Source organism: Erpetoichthys calabaricus, chromosome 5 (genome assembly GCF_900747795.2).
Source record: "Erpetoichthys calabaricus chromosome 5, fErpCal1.3, whole genome shotgun sequence".
Taxonomy (NCBI): domain Eukaryota; kingdom Metazoa; phylum Chordata; class Cladistia; order Polypteriformes; family Polypteridae; genus Erpetoichthys; species Erpetoichthys calabaricus.
The window spans coordinates 1318897-1344578 of NC_041398.2; the positions used below are offsets into that span (position 1 = coordinate 1318897).

The 25682-nt window shown below is 39.7% G+C and overlaps 1 protein-coding gene across 1 annotated transcript in view; it reads right to left on the minus strand.

Moving 5' to 3' along the window:
• LOC127527841 (tripartite motif-containing protein 16-like) overlaps positions 1–25682 on the minus strand; it is a 514766-nt gene that overhangs the window by 234940 nt on the left and 254144 nt on the right. The window lies entirely within an intron of this gene.

Sequence of the window (25682 nt, forward strand, 5' to 3'; positions counted from 1 at the left end):
ACTGCTCAGGTAACAAAGAGGCAGAGTGGGCTTCATTACTTAAATAAATTGTTGAGAGTCGCCTGAAATACAACAAACCCAAACTCAAAGCAGCTGCTGGTTTGTTAGCCTATGAATACAATAAAACTGCGGATATAGACTGACATGAACGTCAAGCAGGAGTATGGGGTCTTCACATCATTGACACATTCACACATTTCAGTGCAGGAAGTTCTGTAAAGACAAAGAGACCATCAGAAATTGTGAGACAATTCATTCATTCATTCGTTCTCAGATAAGAGTACATGGAGCTCCTCAGAAACTACTTAGTGATAATGGTGGGGAATCAGAGAGATGGCAGAGAATTTTAACATTGAAACAAAGACCACCGCTGCATAAAGTCCCTGAGGTAATGGAGTACCTGAGAGACACAATCAGATACTCACAGAAATTATACAGAAAGTGATAAAGAATACTGGATGTGACTGTTAGTGCCAGATTAGCGCCACGGGGCACTAATGGTAAAGAATACCATGCACAATATTTATGGGTACAGCTCATATCAGCCAGTGTTTGGCCGAAACCCAAATCTTCCTTGTGTTCTCGTGGACAGACCACCCGCCCTAGAAGGCACCACTAGGAGTGTGTCAGTGGAGCACATATTCCAGCGCTGCACACTCCAAGAAGAGCATTTACTGAAGCCGAGTGTTCAGACTGAATACGGAGAGCACTCCAGAGACAGGTGAATTCTGAAAATGATAAATCTGAGACAAAGTGGACAACAAAAGAGAGGACTGTGCAGAATGGAAGGGACCCGCAGATGTCATTGGACAGGATGGAGTTGTGAAATGTGTCAGACGTGGAGGTGCTCTTGGAAGGGCCCACCATTCTAGACTATGTAAAGTCAACGATAAAGGTGACAATCGACATACCACCAGCAGTGAGAGAGATGAAGAGAGAGATTTATCTAACACTACATCAGATAATGAAGACACTGGAGATGAGAAGGAGACTCTAAAGTCTTCAGTCCCAGTAGAAGATGTTAATGTTGAAGTTGAGCAAACTCACGGGTTAAGACGGAGTCATTGTGTTTGTCTAAAAAAGGGACAAACTGTGAGATATGTGGATAGAGATGGTGGCATACAGGTAAAGTATTAGATTGGGCTGGCAAACCAGAACTTGGTATAATTTATAGTTTACTGATCCTGACAGCACTGCTGACACAGAAGGGTCTGTTGACACATCAAGTGTGGATAATCTGCAAGGTGAACCAGAAACTAGTGAACTGCAACTATGGGATTTGTGTGTGGAAATCACGGAGATCTCAGCTGAGTCAGCAAAGCAGGAAGAGATAAGCAGCTGGAAAAAGAAATGGAGCATCTGAGGAGGTGGAAAACCACAAGATGGATATGCCCTTTAAAAAGAGAGTTCAGCAGGAATCATATCTAAAGACCACCTAGTGGCACGAGGGTCTGAGGGGCAAGATAGGAGTGGGCTCAACAGGGATAAACCAATATGGGCATCAGAATCTGCTCACCAAGGTCTCTGAGGCGGCACTGACACTTTAAACAATGAGGACAGACAGTTGAGCTCCAGCAATAAATAGTCGAGTCGCGGCTCTGCAGCTTTCACATTTTGTATTTTGATGGCTTCATGTGGTCAGACACAAACAGCCCGATTGGCTTGAGTCCTGTTCTTCATTTAACACGGCCATCTCTAGTAAGCTAAAGTATTAAAGTGTACAGAAATACTGAAAGTAGCTGTAAAGGATAAACGACATTAAATAAAACAATACCATTTCAAATATTGCAAAAAATATAAAATAAAATGCAATGCCAAGCCAGCTGTAAAGTTTACTGTATCCATCCAGCAGCACTAACTTGCCGGAGTGAGCGGCTGAACAAGCGCGTGCCCGACGGACAGCACAGTTCGGAGCATGCGCGAAATCAAAAGGCGATGCAGAGCGGAAAAGTGCACGAGCGCGAAGAGAGCAGAAGCAATCCCGAGATAACGCACCTCCGCCTAGTCAGATATAGCATTACATTAAACGGGACACCAACCGGAAAATAGCATAACGTAGCAGCAGCTTAAAGTGCGCGACCCCCCCCATCATCCACAGTAAACTCGTGATTTGAGGTGCCGCCTCCCAAACGTAGCGCTCAATCCGTAAAATGTACAAGCGAACCAGGCGGCGTCAGGCACCTCCTCAAATTTAAAGCCTCTCAGCATGTCGCGGTCTTCCTCACCGCTGCCATTCCCACCCGTACGCGATCAGCACGTTCGACTTTGTCTCACCTTCCACTAGTGATGGGCTGCTCGATACTGAGGTTTCGATACGCTTCGAGGCTTGTTTGAAATGCGCCCATCACGTGATTTTGAGGCACGCTAGCGTAATGACGTCATTGATATCTGCGCAGTCAGCAGTCGATTTGGTCAACAACTTGTCTGCTGAGCTGCTTTGGCTCAAAGCGTAAAAGCCGTTGTACGTATGAAGCTTGTTCGGGTAGGGGGCACACGTCCCTAATTATATTGTGTATGTAAAGAGTTTCACTGTAAAACGTAATAAGCTTCATGTTTGTGTGTTTGGAGACCCTGGTGTCGTACTGACTTTGTATTGTAGAAAAACAAACTACTGTCCAGCATGCCTAAATGTGTCTTTTCGTTTCTGCTCGCTATACGGCACTAATAATTTAAGACAATTCGCTATAAACAGTTTCAGCCAATCAGCGCCTTCTAAACATGCAGAATGACAGTGTGAACCTTTATTGTAGCGGCGCATCATCTTCGTACAGTCAGTCATTGTCCTGTTAGACTATTTACTGTTAAGTGCTGCTTGAGGTAGCGTTTATAGTACAACAGGTAGCCTACGTAGTTCTTAAATTGGTATTGAAATTCACACACAAGTCTCCTAAATTATTTATTAAAATGTCTACATTTACAGTGTCCATTTTAGGAAGGCGTAGTTTTTACTTGTTCCTGTTATTAAGAATTATAATTTCTCAATGTCACATATTATCCGTTAATACTCGCGAGTCCCGCATCATTGAAATTCTGTTTTATATTCTGTATAAGCAAACTTTTTAAAAGGAGCGTTTATTGAACTGACTATAGCAAACTTGTTATCTTCTTAAAATGACTTTATTTATATGATATTGACAATTAATCATAAGGTCAAAAACCAAGGAGGAAATGAGTTTCATGGACTGCGCTGTTTTTTTGTTTTTGTGACATCATGTCAGCGCACACGCTTTGTGATATTTCCTAAAGGCCAATGTGTCTCAATTTGCTCATTAATATATTTTAACAGAGTATTTTAGTGAAAATGATTACAAACATATTACCCTTGTTCATTTCCCATAGATATATAACGTTTGGTGAGAATAAATAAAAAGTAACAACACATATAATAGTTATGTTGCATTGTTTATGATTAACAAAATTCATAGTTTATCTGAAATGTTCTACTTATACTGTCGATTTATTGCACTTCTGAAGGAGTACATTGTCGGTATTCTCCATTGTATTTGCCCCCCAGTGTAACGCGTGCCAATGTAAGTGAGGGGTGGCAGACAAGCTCACGTAATGGGTGACAAGGCACCTGCCAGTTTACTATTATTATTATTATTATTATTGAACTTGTATGTAGAGGACATGTGTGTCTTATTTTATGTGTATGACAGGACGGACGGTAAAGCCTTGAATGAAACTCCGTGTTGATGCTTTGGGTTACACGACAGGTGAGGAGCAGAGAACGTTAAACGTGTCAGTGACTGCGGGGGATTGTGGGACTGAAGATGGTTTAAGAAAACAGAAACGACAAAAGCTTAGTCTGTCAAGAATTCTATTTACACCAATGATTTACTTTGTTGTGCTGCACTTCAGACGACTACTTATTTACCCCCCTTTGATAAGATGAATTCACAAGGAAAGGATGTTGCTGACACAGTCAGGTGCTTTTTAGAAAGTTTGGCTCCAGATGTGCTTATCCAGCTGCTCCTTCTTGTCAGTACTTGAGTGATCTTTATGTTCACCTCTGGACGAATTTGCAAAGTTTCTTTTCATCATTTTTGTCTCATTAACAAAAAATCCCGAGGCTTTCCCTAAATTGCAGAAGACGCCGCTGAATGCACTGATTCTGTTTTAAAGACAGTTGTGATTAGTTATGCTGAGCCCACTTTTACTCACATTGCTTTTTGGAAATCAATAATACAAATCAGCTACAGATCTGGGAATCACTGAATAGTAAAAACGTTTAATGAGGAGTGTCGTGCTCTTAGCCTCTCTGATATGATCGACATGGGGTAGAGTAGATTCTGGATTGTTATAATACGTGCTACCTTACGCAAAATATGCTCATCAATTTGTTACAGATTCTAGGTGGACAAGACTACACACCAAGGAAAAAGGTGCCCCGTGTAAATTGCTCATAATGTCTCCAAAATATATTTAATTTACAGACAAGTACTACATAACTGTTTTTTAACAAAGTCCATATTTAAACTGTAGGCAAGAACCATACGCGAGACTCAATTAGGATTTGAACTCCCATCAGTACACCTTACAGCTGCTGCAGAGACAACGGCTTTTGGGCTTTGAGCCAAAGCAGCTGAGCAGACGAGTTGTTGACCAAATCGACTGCTGACTGCGCAGATATCAATGACGCCATGACGCTAGCGTGCCTCAAAATCACGTGACAAGCGCATTTCAAACAAGCATCATAGCGGCGCTTTGAAAACTCGACACGTTAGTATCCAGCAGCACACCACTAGTTTGCTCTTACGAGACCCTCGTGCTCCGAGTTCTTCACGGCCATAAGATCAAGCATAGGTGCGGAAGGTGAGACAAAGTCGAACGTGGGGATCGCGTACGGGTGGGAATGTATGCAATGAGGAAGACCGCGACATGCTAAGAGGCTTTCAATGTGAGGCGGTGCCTGACGCCGCGTGGTTAGCTTTTAAGTGATGGGGATTGAGCGCTACGTGGAGGAGGACACAGAGCAAATCGCACCATCAGGAGTTTACTGTGGATGACGGGGGTCGCGCACTTTTTAACTGCTGCTACGTTAATTTATTTTCCGGTCGGTGTCTCGTCAAATGTAATGCTACATCTGACTGGGTGGAGGTGCGTTTAGTCGGGATTGCTTCTGCTCACTTCGCGCTCGTGCACTTTTCCGCGCCGCGTCTCCTTTTGATTTCGCGCATGCTCCGAACTGTGCTGTCTGTCCGGCACGCGCTTGTTCAGCCGCTCGCTCCCGCACGGCCCCATCGTTCATTTCTGATTTTTCTCGAGCTCTGCGTGTTCTTTGTGTTTTTCCTCTTTCTCCTAAAGCCGTCATCGGCAAACTTTATTAAAGTGGCGTCGCACGATGTAACTTTACAGGGCGCGTTCAGGTTTCATTTCCAGCAGTTTGTCTCATACTGAGACTTATTAGAAATAATTTAAGAAAATACCAAAAAAAGAAATAATTTATCAGGAAAGATGCTCGTGCGGTTTCACTGTAACGGGGAGACTTTGATTTGTTTAATGGGAAATAAAAAATACAAACATTACACAAGCTAGTGCGGCTGAAGGAATACAGTAAAATCTACAGCTGACATGGCATTACGAGTACAATTTTTGTGATATTTGAAACGGTATTGTTTTATTTAATGTCTTTTATCCTTTACAACTACTTTCAGTATTTCTATGTACTTTTATTCTTTAGCTTACTAGAGATGATCGTGTTAAATGAAGAACAGGAGTCAAGCCAGGGTAGTGGTGAGCCCATCAGGGCTGTTTGCATCCAACCATATAAAGCCATAAAAATGTGAAAGCTGCAGAGCTGAGACTCGACTATTATGGGCTGGAGCTCAACTGTCTGTCCTCATTGTTTAAAGTGTCAGTGCCACCTCAGAGACCTTGGTGAGCAGATTCTGATGCCCATGTTGGTGAATCCCTGTTGAGCCCACTCCTATCTTGACCCTCGTGCCACTACACTGAAAAAAATAACTTGTTGGATAAACTTAAAAAAATTATGGCAATCAATTGCATTCACCTTTTTAAGTTCTTTCAACTAACACTACTTTTAAGTAAATCCTACAATGGTATTAATGTAAATTTAACATTGCTTTTTGAGTTGAGTGAAAATAAAAATGTGATAAGAATTTGTTGGATTAACTAACATTTTCTTTTACAAAATTATTACTTTTTTAAGTTGAAACAACTAGTGTTCATAATTTAAACCTACTCAAATGGTGTATGTATAAGTTACACAAGATTTTAATTGGAATAAACTTAAAAAGGTTTACGCAATTGATTGCCATAATTTTTTTGAGTAAGCGTAACTCAATATTCTTACATTTTCAAACAGAAGTCATAAAAGTGGAAAAAAGCACAAAAAGCACAAGAGTATAGTTTTTGTATTTTAATGTATAAAACATTATTACAATATTTTTCTTTACAAATAACAGTAATTACAATGTAGATTTTATTTTACCTTTATTTTCTCTTCGCAAAAGCCTACAGCCATCTTATGGGCTCATTAACACTGAAATTTACTTTACAATCCAAATTGTTCATTTCCTTCTAAATGTTTGCTAGTCACAGTATGTAACTTTTACAAAATAAGGTTAACTATGAAGCTGTAAACTTAATAACTTTAACAAAATCTTGTGTAAAGTAGGGCCATCCATCCATTATCCAACCCGCTATATCCTAACTACAGGGTCATGGGGGTCTGCTGGAGCCAATCCCAGCCAACACATGGCGCAAGGCAGGAACAAACCCCGGGCATGTCGCCAGCCCACCGCAGGGCACACACACACCAAGCACAATTTAGGATCGCCAATGCACCTAAGCTGCATGTCTTTGGACTCTGGGAGGAAACCCACACAGACACGGGGAGAACATGCAAAATCCATGCAGGGAGGACCTGGGAAGCGAACCCAGGTCTCCTAACTGTGAGGCAGCAGCACTACTGCTGTGCCACCCACATTAACAAATTCTTATGTAAAATATGGCCTCTATATTGGTAGGTAAATACAAAAAAAAAATCCAGTAAACAATGCTTTTTTTGACCAAAATATGGTCATACCCTGTATATACAAAACAATATGGTCTTCTAATATTGCAGTAAATAAAGCTGATGCAAAAAATAAAGCACTAACATTAGCACATTAACCTGTTTTTTAAAGAAAGAACTTTTGAGCTACGTTTGAGACCACTCAATTCCAAAAACAATTTTTGGAATACTTCTAAAGTATATCTGAGCTCTGCGGTGGGTTGGCGCCCACCCTGTCCGGCATTAGTCCCTGCCTTGTGCCCTGTGTTGGCTGGGATTGGCTCCAGCAGACCCCCGTGACCCTGTAGTTAGGATATAGCGGGTTAGGAAATGACTGACTGGCTATATCTGAGCTCTTTAGGGTAACTTAGATTCAGTGAATATATAACACATAGTAACATGGCACATGCTGTTGCAAATTCACCAAAATTATTTACAGATTCAGTTTACTCAACAATCACACCAACATCTGCTGGTTCTGCATCAGGAGCTCCTTCATGCTTTGCCACAAATAGTTTGAGAGCATACTGACTCCAGTCAGACTGAATACTATCAGGTTCAACATCCTAAAGAAAATAAAATGCCACAATTAATATCAATAACAAATACATCTATATATTTCAAAGGAATACTCCACCAAAAAATAAACACTTTACCTGTTCCTTGTCCTACACTGGTAGTGCTGGATGAGAAGAATTTTAATCTCAGGTTTTAAAGCAAAAAAAGCAAAGCAAATCGTGACACAATTTAATAGAAACTAATTCTAGATAGTACCAAACAATATCAAAGTGTTCGTGAAAAAATTTCAGATTACTAATGTTTTATAATCAGGATGGATGACATCCAGTGTAGAGGGCATCACCCAACAAATGAAATCAATTGCTTTTCTTTCAAGCCTTTTCTAAATTTGACTTGGTCATTTCTTTGGTTTTCAATGTTTTATGCATCAGCATCCATATGTGTTATTTTTGACATGCAACAGTGCAATATACTGTCAAAGCAAAGAAAAATTAAAGTAATATAAACTACTGAGTGAAAGAATATAGTGTTACTAACATATTATAGTAGTATATATTTTATTTATTAGTTTCTTAAAGTTGTCATTGTATAGATTAGAGTTTTTCTTTTTTTTTTAACTCCACTCAGTCAATGCAATATTGAGATACCGGCTCTATCTCCGCAAACAGAAGAGGAAAAACCATAAAACTGATCCACTTACCACATACTGTACTCTGAGAAGATCCTCCACATTTTCACCAAAGTACTTTATCACACAGCAGAGAACAAGCTCTCTTCACTTGTGGAGAGTATTTTCCTGTTTAAAACAGTATTAAGAGGCATTGTGAAAAAGCAACCAAACCAGGTCATTTAATAAATATCTCTGCAAGAATGTACTTATGTTTCTTACCCCGAGTAAGATATCTAGCATCATGTGGATTTCTTTTTCTACAGCACCTCCCTTATTACGGAACATGCTTATCAGCCTTGGTGTGAATTTATCCAGGGAAGATGTAAACTTTGCAACTAGATGGATTGTTGGGATTCTTTTGAATTCTTTGCTGATCTGCACACATAGAACACAAACCATAAAGTGGAACTAATTACAAATAATTCTGAAATGATAACAAACAACTGTTTATTTAAAAAGCTCTAAAACTACACCATATTACACAGAAAAAAAGAAACTTTAAAAATGCAAAATAATTTCGAAGATAAATTACTTACATTTTTTCAGTACCTGAGTGGCATTGAAGAGAGCTGGCCATCTTGCTTTGAAATCTTCAATCCTTCGAAGAGAAAATGTTTTCGCCATTTTTTGGGTGATAACACTGTGATTATCTTTCTTCCTCACCTCACTCAAAAGCTCCTCTCTTTCTTTTTCAAGACTTTGTTTTATTTCCCCAGCTGGATAAGGTGGAAGACAATTCACTTCAGCCTTCTTGGGTTTTTTAATATTTCTTGTTGAAGACTTTTCCTGCAATTGCTTCTTTAATAAATTCAGCTCAGGGCATCCAAGGGACCTTAATGTTGTCCTGTAATTGGCCATTTATATATTTTAAGCTGGTCTGCCAACCATAATAACCAGACTAAGAGCCTGGCTCCTTTAAACATGGGTGCTTTGCTTCTGCTACTGCACAAATCTGACCATGTACAAAATTGCTGTGAAGAAGTCAATAGTGCTTAAGCAGATCTGCAGAAATTACAATACCACCTCATTTCACACCTACAAGAATTGCAAATAATGCAGCATTAATTATTAAAAATAAATATGTAATTTTAGACATGGAGTAGTATCAAGTGCAGCTATAAATATATATTTTCTGGTGATTACCTGTCATAAATTTAAACACACAAAACATTTTGCATGAATGTATAATGTGTTTGTGTAAAAATAGTAAACAAATGACAAAATTAATTTTACTTGCGATTTCCAAATAATTTATCTTTACCATAATAACATAATTACATAACTCTAAGAGATATATCTGCTTTATAAGCTAGTATACAAATTATCTGTTAATACTGGCTGCCACCTGCTATCCATACGAAATAGTACACTAAGAGAATATATTCAAAATTCTGATAGAAAATAATGAATACCTCTTATAAATAACCATTTTATGTGCCATGAATCATAAAAATATAATACATAAAATATAAATTCAACAACTTAATAACGCAGAAACGATATGCCTTGTAGTCTTCTTTAAGTTTCCCAATTTTCTCTCTTGCAATGACGTTTTTGTAGCATCATAAGTTACCTGTTCTGAAACTTTGTTTTTACCCAGGAAGTACCTTTATATTGAAACTGGCGATACTGTATACTCAAGTATTTTAAAAAGTACGCCGAATGTAAGATCTTTGTTAAAGATTTTTTAAACCTACACGAGCAGCTGTACATCTCCGTGTCTTCAGATAATTAATTGCTCTATGTAATTTATAAATCCAGTTGCAAAATGTGCAAACTTTGATTATCGCGAAACAAGTGCTCGAAAAATGGCGTTTGGAAGAGGAAAAAAAAGGACATTCAACAGGTTTTGATTACGAGGAGAATAAAAGTTACTTGTAATAAATACTATAATCACACACTTTCACGCTATACGTCAGTCAGTTCTTTGGAGAGTTGTAGACAAATTAACAACAAAAATACTTACCTATATGCCTGCGATTAAACCGCAGTACATAAACATCTTAACAAGCTGTTCACATTATCGTAGCTTATATGGAATGTAAGTTATTAACGTCTTAACAAAACTGCGCACATAAAAAAACTGATATAAAATATAAATAATTAATATCTTACCAATTCCAAGAAATGTAAAGAAAATGGTTTAAAGACCCACCAGTTCGATGAATATAAATCAGGTGATTAATTTGCACAAATCAGAAGCTCTTCAGTGAGCATACCCGTATGATGATCACTGTCCACGAATGAGAAATTGCTCAGTGTGCATGCGCAAAAGTAAAAGCCCGCCCAACTATGTATAATTGGATTTAAATAAAAAACTTAGTAGAGGCAATGTAATAAGTAATGTAAAGTTGAAAGTCCCTGTATTTTGTTGGGTAAACTAGTAAATATAAGTAAATTCTAAATTTTACCATTTGTATGTAAAATAAACTCATTTATATGAGTAAAATAAGCTAGACCAAAGAATGATTTTTTTCAGTGTAGGTGGTCTTTAGGTACGATTCCTGCTGAACTCTCTTTTTAAAGAGCATATCCATCTTGTGGTTTTCCACCTCCTCAGATGCTCCATTTCTTTTCCGTCTGGCTTATCTCTTCCTGCTTTGCTGACTCGGCTGATATCTCCGTGATTTCCACACACAAGTCCCATAGTTGCAGTTCATTAGTTTCTGGTTCAACTTGCTGATTATCCACACTTGATGTGCCAACAGAGCCTTCTGTGTCAGCAATGCTGTCAGGATCAGTAAACTCTAAATTATACCAAGTTCTGCTTTGCCAGCCCAATCTAATACTTTATCTCTATGCCACCATCTCTGTCCACATATCTCACAGTTTGCCCCTTTTTTAGACAAACACAATGACTCTGTCTTAACCTGTGAGTTTGCTCAACTTCAACATCTACATCTTCTACTGAGACTGAAGAGTTTAGAGTCTCCTTCTCATCTCCAGTGTCTTCATTATCTGATGTAGTGTTAGATAAATCTCTCTCTTCATCTCTCTTACTGCTGGTGGTCTGTCGATTGTCACCTTTACCGTTGACTTTACGTAGTCTAGAATGGTGGGCTCTTAGAAGAACACCTCCATGTCTGACACATTTCACAACTCCATCCTGTCCAATGACATCTGCATGTCCCTTCCATTCTGCACAGTCCACTCTTTTGTCGTCCACTTTGTCTCAAGTGTATCATTTTCAGAATTCACCTGTCTCTGGAGTGCTCTCCGTATTTGGTCTCTGACTCCCCACCATTATCACTAAGTAGTTTCTGAGGAGCTCCATGTACTCTTATCTGAGAACAAATGAATGAATTGTTTCACAATTTCTGATGGTCTCTTTGTCTTTACAACACTTCCTGCACTGAAACATGTGAATGTGTCAATGATGTGAAGACCCCGTACTCCTTTTTGACGTTCATATCGGTCTGTAGCCGCAGTTTCATTGTATTCATAGGCTAGCGGCAAACTAACAGCTGCTCTGAGTTTGAGTTTGCCGTATTTCAGGCGAATCTCACAATTCTCAACAATTTATTTAAGTAAGGAAGCCCACTCTGCCTCTTTGTTTCCTGTGTAATGAAGCAGTTTGTGTAATCAGTCCAGTGAAGGAGGTCCACATTGGAGGTGAAGGTTTAACAAAGCCTGTTGCTTCTCTGCTGTACTTTTGTTTTCTGAGACTCTTAGAATCTCTTGTTCACAATGCTTAGCGTTTTTATTTTTTTATCTGAGATGTTCACACAGTAAAGAGCAGGGGAGCATTTTTCGTACATGAATTACTCGCTTAGCCGGATGTAATTGTTGACGATTTGGCCTGATCCTGGATCTGTCTGTTTTTCGAAACTCTTGCTGGATGTGTTGTCATAGCAGCACATCCTAATCCTCAGACCTGCTCGGATCAGGTTTGTTCGATGTAAACAAGGATTAGCTCACACACTTAATCAGTGTCCGTGCATGGAATTCATTCAGTCATGGCTTCGCCGTTCATGAAAGAGCGACCAATTGATATTGGTGTGCAAATTATAAGAAGAGAATTTCATATAGAGAGGGTTTTGCGCGATTGGCAAGATCCTTTATTGCCCCCGGAGGAAATTCTGTACGAAAAATACCGCTTTAGCCGAGGGGGAATATTGTACCTCAAAGATTAATTAGCACCTTATATTCGAAGTCAAACTCTGCGAAGTCGGGCTCTCACAACCACACAGACAGTAGGCATTGCTTTGAGGTTTCTTACAAGCGGCACTTTTTTTATATACTGTAGGTGATGCAGAAAGTCTAACTAAAAGTGCAGTTTGCCAGGCAATTCGTAAAGTCTGTTTGGCTCTGAAATATTTCCTTCAGGTTTTCATTGTGTTTCCTGGACACCTGCGTCTGCAGACAATAAAAGAGGCGTTTCATGCCATTGCAGGTAGGTAATACACAGGCTAAAACACCCACAGTTCCATAAAGAATCTGAATCCGCCTAACATTCTCATTACCCAGGATTTCCAAATGTGATTGGGGCACTGGATTCTATGCAGACCCGAATAATCAGACACAGTGTCTTCATCAAATATTTGCCCTCAGTCAATATCTCGTTGGTCAGACACAGGTTCAAGGGATATGACATTCCCTGCAACTGACCCAACAAAAAAAGAGGGCTATATGAACATACCTGTGGCACACATGGAGGACAAATATCTGCAATGACCATCCTTTACCTGAAATGAAGTGACCACTGCATCCTGCCACTGGTTCTGAGGAGGAGCTTCCAACTGGAATGCCCTCAGAAACAGGGCGATGGGCATTTTGCTGGAGAGCCAACTCTTCTGCAGGGGTTAGGTCTGGACCGTGTGGACCTCCGCCAGTTTTTTGCTTGTCTGCCTTCTTATTAGCTTTAGAATTAATGTTTTTTTATTTTTTATATAATTCTTTATGTCAACAATTCTTTAAATAGTTATATACCAATATTTACCAGTTTGAAGTATATTCTTGTACTTCACTTTAACCTGTTCCCATGTTCTCCTTGTGCTCACGTTTAATCTGGAATTATGACATATTAAATAATAATTAATCTGACACATAGGAAATGAAACGCTGCATTCAGTAAGTACAATGTACACTACTTAGCGTTTAATTTGTCGGCCACTTTTTGCCAGCCGTCTTTGCTGGTCTGGGCTGCTTTTGCAGTGTTACCCCTTGTGCATATTAAATCTTGAAATTCTTCATGTCCTTCGAATAAAAGGTCCTACTCAGCTTGTGTGAAAAAAAAAATGCACCCGTTCTTACGTCATTTTGTTACAGCCTATCAAAGACTTGCTGATCATGTTTTCTAGACTCAATATATTTGGGCTTTTCAATCAGCGCGTGCGCGCGCATTCATCTCGGATGATTAGATCCAGCTCGACTAATCTAATACACGGCTGCGTTTGAAAAACCGACCTATCCCGGATGAGTGTCACCGGCATTAACTTATCCAAGATGAGGCACCTGATCTCGGATGATTTAAGCAACGTACAGAAAATACCCCCCAGAGCTGGTTAATTCGAGAGTCACTGGCTGATTAAACATCACTGCTTTGTCATTTTCATTATCAAGTGTCCCTAACCCTTCTTAAGGACGTTTTACTGAACAACATTGGCATTTCAGCTGGCACCACTTCTGTATCAGTGCCACATCATGTCTCTCCAGTCTTTACAGGAATTTTCACTCGTTTGGTGGAATGCACAACTTTTCACCTCCAAATATGAAAGCTCTTCTGCTTGAAACATTTGAGTTCCTCAGCTTTTTGACTTCATTCTGGTCAGGCTGACAAATGTTGTTGTCTAAGCATTTCTCTCCATAGACTGTGAGTGTGCAAGTAGAATCAATTACCGCTAATCCTAAAGATTCGACCAAAACACTAAATGTGTCTGAGTTTGATTCCTTTATAAATGACGTCATGTTTCATTATTCACAGTCCTCTATTTTAATAATAATAATAAGGAGATATAAGATCACAAAGTTTGAACACTGTGTTGGATTAGGACTTGGACTGGCTATTTCTACCTACATATAACAGAAATGCTTCTCATGTCATTTTACTGCTCTTTTCCAGCTCTGTAGTTTGTGGAAATACTATGCTATCCCCAAAATGAAAAAAATGACCATGTTATGAGTGATTATAATATTCAAATTTGAATAGTTAAATCTATATTTTTAAATTGGCCAATTGTTTACTAAAGCTACCTTATAATGTCATGAACACCTCCTGAAAATTTGTTTTTGTTAAAATCTGTGATGATGAGGTCCAAAAGTGTGATGATTTGACATTGAATTACCCATCAGGCGTATCTCTGCTCAAATCGATGATCTAATCCATCATAGAAACTACACTCGCCATTTTAACTCTGTAAAATCTGAATATCCTGATAGATACAATCCTTTTTCTCCTTTAAACACAACATCAAGCCTTTCTATCAGAATAGTCGCACCTTCATCTTAGTTCAGGTCTTCTGCTCAAATTGACATCTCAATGCTCTCCCTGTAAGCGACAGTCCAACCCCAAGGGTGTGTGTTTTATTTCTAAGCTCAGTAACCCATGTCCATATTAAATCTTCATTTTTCCAGCTCTCGTATTTCTCTCTCGTGTCAAATGCAGTCAGGATTCTATAATTATCAGCCATCCTCTACTACGAATGTTAAACTTAAATAACAACACAACACCTTTGATGTTTACCACACACTTTTTATTCTCGTCTCCCATAAAACACACCTGTCACAAGTAACCTCCTACAAACCCACTCTTCTCAAACCCTGAATGTCCTACTCCCAGTCGGGATGCAGTCCTGTAATCCCACCAATAGGACCACATATATAAGATATAAGAACAGAATGAAGCTTCCGATGCACAGTTCAAGTCCAGCGAGGATATCCAACAAAGCCCTAAATATGATGGCTTTAATAGACCTGCCATTGCTGTGTCCAAACATGATGGTGCTGTGTAGATAAAGTGTTGTCATATCTACAAGATGGGACTGAAATGTATGCATGTCCCCTTTAATGAAGGTCTGCAATGCACTTTGATCACATCTGAATTGTTAGATTTGTAATTTTAAACTGTGAGGCAGAGAAGGAAATCGAGAAAAATGTGTCTTTGAATCAAACCTTATGGAGGGCACTGTGACTCTGAAGTGTGCTGATTATTTTTACTGACTTTATGAAGTTAATTCTACCATTTTTATTTTCACAGGGCTTTCCCATTTCACTTGTCCATACACTGAGGTGTCTAATGGCCTCCAGCTCAGGGCTGTCCATGTGAGAAGAGAATCTGAGAAGAGAAGGGCAGACATTTAAAGAGAGAGAAGAGTTTCCCACAGAGCATGGCCTCTGCCAAAGAAGATGGTGTGGAAGAAAGAATGGTGGATATTAAAGAAGAGGAGTGTGATCGGCTCACACCAGCAGATATGTGTGTGAAGCTGGAGGATCACGAAGAAAGAATTTCAGTTTTTAAAGAGGAAGAGGAGTGCAAGGGGGTGACGGATTTCTCCATTGGCCTTGATATTCAAAAGCATGAAACTGAGGGTATTTTCAAGCAAGTGGCCTGTGAAGAATCTCCATCCAGTTTACAGCCCTGGTCCACTAACACGGGACGACTGGCTATGCAGGAGAATTTTGCAGAGCTGAAATCAGAGTTATTGGAGTCTGAAGAGAAAATCACTGAGCGAAATGGGAGAGCAGAAGAAGAGTCACCTGGGAGTGTTGGGATAAGTGAGTATTGTGATTAAATATAAAAGAGAGCATTTATAAATTCTGATGGTGGGTGCTTTGATGTTTTTAGAAGATTGAAATGAAAGTGGATAACATAGTTAATTGGATTTGGATAAAGACCACCTGCTTGAGCCCATGATAACAAACAATAGGTTACCAAATACATGATAAATTAGAGAAACTTGGTTGAAAAAGGAGAAATCTAAAGTTTTCAGCGCATGACTTGAACATCATGAGGCTTTGACTGAAGCTGTGACGTATGTTAGGCCAACAGCGCATTATGTACAATGAAAATAACGAATCATATTTTGTTAAAGATGTGTATATTTCTTAAATTAGTAATCTTGTGCACTTTGACATTAACAGTGACAAGAGCTACCTGTACGAGCCATGATGACATTCAGGGTGTCTCAGGGTCTTCTTTCAGCATCCAGTGTTCTGCTCTCAGCCTGAACTTGCTGGGGAGTTACCACTCCACTTCACCTGCATGTTTTTGGGAATGAAGGGAAGAACCAGAAAAACCAGAAACACCATTAAGAGCCCCTGTGTTGTACAACTGTGGGCAGGATTTGACCCCAGGACACCTGAACAATAAAGCAGCTGTGCTAAACACTGTGCCCCCCTAACACAGCGGATATATTTGTATGTTTATTTTTAGGACAGATTAGGTTCTAGAGGATGTAAATATCATCACATACATTACAATGAAGAAGAGAAAACCCAAATGCAGTCTCATTATTGGGTAGGAAGACTCTGATCGGAGTCTTTAGAGCTGATATTCATCACCCATTCCATTAGGATCTGCTGATATCAATAATGGTACTGTTTTTTTCTTTTTTTTTTTTTTCTTTTCAATTTATTTTTAGCCATGCATAAACTTCACATTCCATAATAAAGTGCTTCTGCATACAGCATACACAAATAACATTTACCCATAATGCACACATAATGGAAGAAAAACAAGCTGAACAAAACAAAAGGCCTGTCTTAATAATACTCCACATTTCTAATAAAATGTTCAATTAGATATTTGTAGCCGTCGACTCTGATAAGATGAAATCGAGACAGTCTTGGTGAACTCTTCAGGTTCTTATCTAAGAATATAAGCATCTCTGCATGTTCTCAGGACAGTCTGGTCCTTCTGTCATCCACGACGTGTGCTGTCTTACTGAACAGACCCTCGCTGTCCCCACTTGTATAAGGAGGGCACAGGTAGCGCGACGACTTTTATTGGTCCTCCAGAAAGCCAGTGGACCAGCATCTCTTGTGGTTTAAGGTTCACAGAGATAAAGATTGACCTCTGATGCTGCTGACTCAAATATCGTTTTTATCTTTATTGACAATTTCTTCATGTATTCTGCAGTTCTGTTGGTGGGGAGTTTCTTTGGATCTCTCGGCAGTCGTCTGTCACTCCGAGTGCATCTGTGTGGTCGAGACACCGGCACTGAGCAGTTTATGTGTTTGAGATTTGAAATCATCTGTGAAATACGTGTCCTTGTACCATTGTTTAATTTGTGGATAAAAATCATTATGATAATATCTGTTACAGAATTTATAAATGTATAGTGACTTTTCACACTCAATGCTTAATATGTGTAATTAGTATTATTTTGTTTATGTCTAAAAACTAGGCTCGTACCATTCTACCCAACAAGCCAATAAGAGGGCTGATTAAAATTTCTAACTAATCGACGTCCACTTGATAACGATTTATATTTATGTACCAGCTCGGTTAAACTCTGTATCCCTTTCCTCCCATCTACCTACATCTACCTGAAAGGCCAATCAAAGGGATTTTAGTCAAAATAGCTAATGCCTGGTAAATTTATTATACAAATTAATCGGTCAACAAACACTCAGTGGCAGATGGAATCGTGGATCTAAATGATCTAGAAGGTGACATCTTCCAGAACTGAAAGCTGCTGGTTGTCCAGGCTTACGAATTCCACTGTTTTTGCTGTCCCAGTAAGTCTTTGGTGTTCTTGCTGTCAGTATTATATGATTGAGTTTTCTAAGTGCTGCCATTATTGGAGGCCGAGTGAGAGTAGGCGACTGAGCTAGACTGAGCTTGCTGGTCACCTCAGCCTTTGAACAGCTCGTTCTTCACACCAGTCCCTCTTCTGTTGACTTCTCAGATACTGAATAAGGTTTGTATTGTTGAAAGTGTTAGCAGAGAATCCTCCGTCACTGACTTCTGTTTGCACATATATTACAAACCGCAAATTTGTTATCTCTTGTAGGAAGGCAATTAAACTGTTAGACTGTGGAGGACGTGTTTCTGTATTTTGGTAATGTTGGAACTTTGTCTTGCATGCTTTTTATCATTCAAGATCAGATGTTAAGATCAGCTAATTTGCTGATCACTGGTCAAGTCATTTGGTGTGAAAATTGGCTGATTTTGATTTGTGATTGATTTGATCAGATCAGGCCTGTCTTTCACATATGAGAGAAAGGTGGAGAAGTTGAACAGACAGCAGCAGAACATGTAAAGACCACACACGAAGTGGCCAGACCATAAATGGCACCTCAGTGTGAGGAAGAAACTCCAACCAGTGTGACACCACTTTACTTGTACTGGTTAATTTATTTTAAAAGGCGGGGAGTCGGTAGGAAATTGGACATCAAATTCTGAAGTTGCAGGTTCAAATTCGGCTATTGACACCATGTGACCATGAGTAAGTCACATGACCTGTCTGTGCTTCAGTTGGATAAACAAGAGAAATGTAACCAATTGTGTCTCAAATGTTGTGAGTCACCTTGGATAAGGGTGTCAGGGGAAAATACAGTTAAAATGTTTGTGATATTTCAGATATACAGAAGAATGACAGCTTCTCTCCACCTTCATTTGGTTATCCCTCTCTTCAATACGAGAAAGGTATGAAGAACTCAGCAAGAGGACCAGAGATCAAAACTGATCGACAGCAAGTGGAGAAAGAAATACAAATTCATACTGGAAAAAAATGTTGTTTGGAATGTGGCAAACAATTCACACACAAAATTGATCTTAATAGGCATATGAATATTCACACAGGAGAAAAACCTTATTGCTGTTCAGAATGTGGTAAGTTGTTCTCAAGGAGAAGCAGTCTTCAGAACCACAGAATAAACCACACAGGAGAAAAACCTCATTGTTGTCCAGAATGTGGTAAGAAGTTCTCATTGAGAAGCCATCTTCAGAATCACAGAATAATCCACACAGGAGAAAAACCTCATTGTTGTCCAGAATGTGGTAAGAAGTTCTCAGTGAGAAGTAGTCTTCAGAGGCACAGAAGAATCCACACAGGAGAAAAACCTTATTACTGTCCAGAATGCGGTAAGTCGCTCTCTACGAGAAGCTATCTTCAGAACCACAGAAGAATCCACACGGGAGAAAAACCTCATTACTGTCCAGAATGTGGTAAGTCGTTCTCTACAAGAAGCTATCTTCAGAACCACAGAAGAATTCACATAGGAGAAAAACCTTATTGCTGTTCAGAATGTGGTAAGTTGTTCTCAAGGAGAAGCAGTCTTCAGACCCACAGAAGAATTCACACAGGAGAAAAACCTTATTGCTGTTCAGAATGTGGTAAGTTGTTCTCAAGGAGAAGCTGTCTTCTAAAGCACAGCAGAAGCCACACAGGAGATAAACAACATTGCTGTTCAGAATGTGGTAAGTCATTCTTAAGGGGACGCAGTCTTCAGAACCACAGAAGAATCCACAAATGATAAAAACCTCATTCCTGTTCACAATGTGGTAAGTCCTTCTCAAGGAGAAGCCACCTTCAGACGCAAAGAAGAAGTCACCCAGGAGAAAAACCTCATTGCTGTCCAGAATGAGCCGAACAATTATCGTACAAATGCAATTTTCAAAGGCACACATAAATTGATACTGGATGGAAGCCATATTGCTGTTCTTAATGTGGAAAAAGGTTTTTAAAATTAGCACACAAACTCCAACTAAAGCAAAAATGCAGTATGTATGTTCTGATTGTGGCAAATGTTATACAAGCCAGAAATCTCTTTATAGACATGCCAAAATTCATACTGAAGAAAAAATCTCATTGCTGTTTTGAATGTGAGAAATAATTCTTAAATTTAAGCACACTGCAGTGCCACATCAGAACTCATACTGGAGAGAAACCTTATTGTTGTCCTGAATGTGATAAGCAATTCTCACAACAAAGAACCCTACGGAGTCACATCAGATATCACACCGGAGATTAACCTTACTATTGCTTGGAATGTGACAAACAATTCTCACACTTACTTCTCTGTATAAGCATACGAAAATTCGTACTGGAGAGAGGCGTTACAGTTGTACTGAATGTGGAATATGATTCTTATATAACAGTTCTCTTCACAATCATGTAATAATTCATTATATTAAGAAACAAAGGTGTTCTGACTGTGGCAAGCTTTTCTCATACAGCAGCATGACTCTTAAAGATCACATGAGAATTCACTATGGAGAGAAACCTTGCTGGCAAGAGTGTGGCAATCGATTCTCAGGTCCAAGTGTACTTAGGCGCCACAGAAGGATTCACCCTGGAGAGAAGCAGTACACCTGTTCTGAATGTGGTAAAGGGTTCTCTCCCAGAAAAAGATTCCCTAGACACACACAAAGTCATATTGGAGTAAAGCCTGTCCCAGAAATGGTAAATGATCTTTCCATTGCATCCTCAGGCAAAAATAATAAAGAATAATCTTCTGAATGAGTTACAGGACTTCTGTTTAAAGTAGTTAATAAGTACATAAGAATAGTGGAGAAAACACGGAAAGTGGCAAACAGATCATAGATATAAGGTAACCTCAGAGCCACATATGAATTCACACTGGAATACAACACATTTCACAAACAGCAAAAATCTTCTTCAACAACTTAGAGGTACAAGAAAAAACCTCATTGATTTCCTAAATGTGGTTAGCACATTTCAAACAGCAGTGGCCTTCATAGTCATAAATGACTGGCCTACTGGTGGTAAGCCTCTTCGCTGTTCTGAATGTTGAAAGAAAGTTGTCCTCCGGTATCAGCTGTCATCAGCAACACATAAGATTCACAAAGGACTCGGAAACTGTACTGCCAGGGCGTCAGCCATACAGGGACTGATCATCTCTGTACCAGTGCTGTGTCAAAAGACGGTGAACAATTCAAACACCAGACAACAGAATGAGGTAGCAACAGTACTGTGTGGTGATAAGAACTTCAACCACAGAGCACAACTGAAAAAGTTCAATGTAATAATAAAAAGTGGAGGAATCAAATCAAATCTATAGTACAGTGCCAACTACCAGGAGGTGACACTGAGAACAATGGGAATATTTTTGTTTCGGAGCTTTGGAGATGGGGCCTTATCTGAGTAGCCATGAACTTGTACCGTCTCTGGGATGTCATTTGATGGCTGACGCCTGGGCTGAGTGCAGACAGCCGTTCTTAACCCTGATAATGAAGAAGTCATTTAGTGACGTCAGCTGACAGCCAATGCTGTCCAATCAGATACTGGGGAGGGACAGTCGAGGAGGACAGGAGACTAAAAAGAGAGCCGTCACATGACAGACCAATGTAGAGGGGCTTTATAAGACTTTTACACTAATTTAGGTTATCATTTATAAATAATAAGATTCTTTACAAACCAAACACATTCATCAGCTGTGTGTCAAGGGTGAGTCCAAAAGTGGGAAATTAAGAAGATCTAAATACAAATAAAATGAAACATTCAGGATTCAAAGAGAAATGTTTAAAACCTTAAGAGAGCGTCACATCAGCATGCTAGGGTTAGCACAGGGACCACAGTTGTGAAGAATATCAATTAATTTATTGAATGAATATTATTTAAAATAATAATTTTATGAGAAATGGGACACCATAATGAATGCAGAACACAATGAAAATGAAATGAACTGATTTTATTGTCTGACATATAAGAGAAAAAGCAAAGACAACGCAGAAACACACAGAGATCTCTGCTGACCCAGCTGTTAATTTGATAAATTAACCTGAAAATGTAATGGATGTCACTTTGCTTAATTTCAGTATATCCTGGGTGTGTGTGAAGGACGCTCTATACTCTGAATGTGTTGGTTCAGGTTTCAGTTTGAGTTCAGCACCTTCTTCATATCGATACCCAAGACAACGTTTCTTCATGTCGAGCTCCAATAAACTCCAACAGCAGGATGGACGATTAGAAAGCTCTGCTATGAGACAGTGTCAGCTACACAAAGCTTCAGCTTCATTTACTTGACAGAAAACTCCAAAAAGCAGAAGTGGCCCCTTCTGTACCCCCACCACTGAAGGTCACATATGACCCCCTCACTACTTGGTGTTGGTTCACTCTGCTGGGACTTTCTGTATTTTGTAAGTTGATGTTTTATTTTTTGGCCACACTCTTTTTACATTTCATTTCATTGATGTTCTCAAATGTGTGAGTATAGCTTGACTCTTACAAGGACTTCTCTAAAAAGGGTACATTGGCTATGAAATGCAAGAAGGCAGAAAAATATACAAAGTGTAAACCACAAAATGAAGAGGTGACATCGATGAAATACGCTCAGTGGCAGAGGTGAAGTGGACAAAATCAGAAAGGACAGCACAGAAAAGGCAGGTACCAACTGAAAACAACAGAAGAAAGCTGATTGGTGGAAAGACCTGTCAGTCACTCCTGAGTGGACTGTTGAGGACAGCCGTGACAAGCAGACTTCAGAGTTCATGTGTTTTTGATTTCAAATCTGTGACCATGCACTGAATAAGTCTGTTATTTATCAGTTAGCATGTTCTCAAACTGTAATGTCACCACAAAGATCACACAAACATGTAATGTGACATTTGTGACCAGTCACTTTTGTTGATTTTTATGTCACCATTCATCAGCCCTGTATAGAGTGACACTTCCAGATCATCAACCCCACTGCACCCCATAGCACATTTGGAGTTTGGGACTGGAGCACAAAGTGGATGGCACTCTGAGAAGGACAGACTTGTAAGACGTGAACAAAGCCAGCTGCCCTCCCTGGTCTGTCTTCATTCTGAAGGACTCACCTGAGTGGTGGGATTGTTCTGCGGCGCTCCTGTTAGCTGACATTTCATCAGCTTGCTTTCTGAGTTTCATCTGATAACCAGCAGAGTTAATCAAAGATGAGCCAGGCCTCTTACAATGTGAACGTTCTTGACATTTTGCTTTGCTTTAAATATTCTTTCTACTTCTTTAATGTACAAGGCCTGCAAGAACTCAAAGTAGAGATAATTAATACATGAGCATTTGGTGTTGATAATGAATTGACGATTAATAAACTGTTTTTATTGCTAAATTGTAAGTGTGGCCTGTTGCCATTTTGTAGCTTTATCCTTCTTGACTGTGTTGCACTGTTGCCTCCCTAGAATTAAGTGCCACATCACCGACGCTCGGCCTCACAACCTTCATCACACGTGAGGCAGAATCCAAGATTGCAGATCCAACTGTTAATCCCATTCCCTGCTTTGCCAGTCCCTTGGCTGTGTGTGTATCGAGGTGTATGGCTGAAGCAAACCTCTCCTCAAGGAGTCTACAGCAACGGTCAGATGAAGAACTTGACACTTTGGGTTTAGACATAAAACTGAGAATACCTCACGCTGGATATGCTGTAGACGAGTGAAAGGAGTCTGGTGGGGTAGACTGAGGTAATAAGGTAAGTACAGTTAGACACGTTCATAGTCATTTTATCTTTTAATATTTATTTTTATTTTTTGTCTTTGTTAAACAAGGTACAGTATTGTGCTCTTTGGTGGAATAGATGGCTTCTCCTGAACGGTAACTCTTCATTACACACACACACCTGCTTACCATCACCATTATCAAGAACACACAAGGCACATGGAGACTTGACTGTTTCCTTGTTTAATTTAGATCAGGGGTCTCCAACGTCAATCCTGGAGGGTCGCAGGTTTTCATTCTAACCATTTTCTTAATTAATGACCCATTTTTGCTGCTAATTAACTTTTTTCCCTTTCATTTTATTTGACTTGCTATTTAAGACTCAGACCCCTTATCTGTTTCTTTTATTCCTTAATTCGCAACCAACCAGTAATGAAATACAAAATGACCCGAGACATGACCAGATAACCTTTGCTGTCACACAGTATCAGAAAATAAAGAAAGATGAAGGTCTTGGTGACGCTGATGTGCTTTCTGCTGTGGTCAAACGAGAGCTCAGCCATGGAATTAAATAACGAGTTCAATTAACAACAACAATCAGCTTCTAATTAAGAAACTGGTGGGAGTTTGATACCCCAACTGATCATGTTGATACCCCCTGGCTCGTCAATCGTTGCTTCACTTCACATCTCATTTTTATTTGGCTGCCATTTAAGGAAAAAATGAAGCAATTCAGAGGATTCTTCAATTAACAAAGGGAAGGGAATGGAAAAGAAGTCAATTAACAGCAGAAATTGGTTACTGATTAAGAAAGTGTCAGGAAGGAAAACCTGCAGCCACTGCGGCCCTCTGGGGTCAGAGTTGGACACCCCGATTTAAATCAGGTATCAGCAAGAGTGAAAGGGAAGGTCTACAGGACGGTAGTGAGACCAGCTATGTTATATGGGCAGGAGACAGTGGCACTGACCAGAAAGTAGGAGACAGAGCTGGAGGTGGCAGAGTTAAAGATGGTAAGATTTGCTGTGAGTGAGACGAGGATGGACAGGATTAGAAATGAGGACATTAGAGGATCTACTCAGGTGGGGCATTTGGGAGACAAAGTCAGAGGCGAGATTGTGTTGGTTTGGACATGTGCAGAGGAGACATGCTGGGTATACTGGGAGAAAGATGTTAAGGATAGAGCTGCCAGGTAAGAGGAGAAGAGGAAGGACTAAGAGGAGGTTTATGGATGTGGTGAGAGAAGACATGAAGGTGATGGAGGTGACAGAGCAAGATGATGAGGACAGGAAGATATGGAAGAAGATGATCTGGTGTGTCAACCCCTAACAGGAGCAGCTGAAAGAAGGAGACAAAGAAGACATCTACCTGAGAGCTCCACCTGACAACGTGACCCCAAATAGGTGGTTTTAAGGTTTAAGTGAAGACGGACTATAGTGTTTTTTAGCACTTTGCTTATAGGTTTAATTTGCCGCATACTTCATCCAATACTCTAAAAGAAAATTAAATATACTGGAGCAGTTTCATCGACACTTCAGTCAGGAATACAACATTAGATGTTTCCAGATCTACAGAATTCCAGGTTGTCTATTTCTTACATGGCAGAGTTGAGGTGTTACATTAAATTTACACCAAAACTAGCAAAATGCCCGCGCTTCGCAGCAGTGAAGTACTGCTTTAAAATTTTAAATAATAAACTGAGGGAAAATGTACCAATAATTATTTGTTAAGGATCTCTTTGTATACCACGTTGTCAGTTCGCCCCTCCGGTTGTAATATGACCAAGCTGTGCGCTGAGCATACTCTTGAGCATGCAATGTATAGTTGGCCATGTGAAAAGCAGTCCTGCCTCAAATCAATGCCAACCTTTTGTAGGGTCTGATTGTTACACTGCAGTTATAACGAAGACTAAACCCTGGATAGAGGGGCTCAGTGAAGGAGGTGTTGAACCTGTGCAGGAGGGTCATTGTGTGTGAGACGCTATAAAATGACAGAGAGCCAGCAGGCCAGTCCAGATACACACCTATTCTGGGGCTGTAGGGGGCGCCGATTAGAGTCTGCTTGTCATTGTGACACAGCAAAGCAAACCCCAGTGCTTGTCATTCTATCCAAGGAGGGACTCCCCACCATCTTCCTTTCCTGCTCAAAGACTCCAATCCCC